This window comes from Gossypium arboreum, chromosome 8, assembly GCF_025698485.1.
Source record: "Gossypium arboreum isolate Shixiya-1 chromosome 8, ASM2569848v2, whole genome shotgun sequence".
NCBI lineage: Eukaryota > Viridiplantae > Streptophyta > Magnoliopsida > Malvales > Malvaceae > Gossypium > Gossypium arboreum.
In genome coordinates, this window is record NC_069077.1 from 45,571,813 (window position 1) to 45,573,085 (window position 1,273).

The 1,273-nt window shown below is 38.4% G+C and overlaps 1 non-coding gene across 1 annotated transcript; it reads left to right on the top strand.

Moving 5' to 3' along the window:
• The first annotated feature begins 698 nt into the window (after positions 1-698).
• LOC128279634 (small nucleolar RNA R71) lies at positions 699-805 on the top strand. The gene has a single exon (XR_008269833.1). It is a non-coding gene; the product is annotated as a small nucleolar RNA R71 (small nucleolar RNA).
• The last annotated feature ends 468 nt before the right edge of the window (positions 806-1,273 follow it).

Here is a 1,273-nt window from a genome sequence, read left to right on the forward strand (position 1 = left end):
TTGGACAGCTGGCCTATCTGAGTTTTTGGTCTTTGGATCGATGCTTGTTGATTCTTAAGTGTTGTCTCAGTATTTTGGAAACGGGTTTCTATCAGCGAGATGAATTTAGAAAGCATCTCTTCAAGGTTTGATTTTTTCTCCTGTTGATAAGGTGTCTGTTGAAATTGATTTTTTCTCCGGTTGATAAGGTGGCTATTGAAAACCCTAAGGATTTTGTAGCTTTGGATTTCCTTCACCTCCCCAGGAAAAATTTTGGTGGTTCCTCCAACCTACATTATAAGTATTATTGTATGGGTTATTTTGAGATCTAAAGTTATTGTTACCGATATAGTTGACTTGTTCCTTTTTGGTTGTGGGGTTGAAGGATTGATATTCTGTATGCACACCTCCTCCACTTGAGTCACACATTATTACTGGATATGCCTACGTAGAACCAAGAAAACTATCAATCTTTTAATTGAGAAGTTCTACCTGATTTGAGAGCATGATGACTGAATCGATGTTATAGACACCGTTGTTTTCGTTGGCTTTGTCCTCATAACTTGCCACTAATAGTTTTTCAGTGACATCTCCTCTATAAATTCATAGGCGTCTTCCGGTGTTTTATTGTTGATGGTTTCGCCAGCAGCTGCGTCAATCATTTGTCTTATTGATGATTCACACCATTGTAGAACATTTGAACTTACAGCCAAAGCGGTAACCCATGGTGAGGGCACCTTCTCAGTAAGTCCTTGTATCTCTCCCATTCATCGTAAAGTGTTTCTAAATCTATCTGCACAAAAGAAGAGATATCATTAAGCAATTTAGCCATTTTAGCCAGCGAAAAATATTTTACTAAAAATTTCTCGGTCATTTGTTCCCAAGTAGTGACAAACCCTCGTGGTAACGAGTTCAACCACTATTTAGCTTTGTTTCTCAGTGAAAAGGGAAATAACTGAAGACGAATGGCATCATCAAAAACCTATTGATTTTGAATGTATCGCAAAATTCAAGAAAATTTTCCAAATGCGTGTTGGGATCCTCATCCTGCAAACCATCAAACTGAACAAACTGCTGTATCATCTGAATTGTGTTAGGTTTCAGTTCAAAATTATTTGCAACAATAGCAGGTCTAACTATGCTAGACTCAATTCCTGTTAAAGAAGGTTTAGTATAATCATACATAGTACGTGGAGCAGGATTTTGATTAGCTGCAATTGCAGAAGGCAGCTGATTGCCTGGGTTTTCGGCCATCTCTTCGGTTGGGGGTTGAGTATTGCCTTCTCGCTCGTTC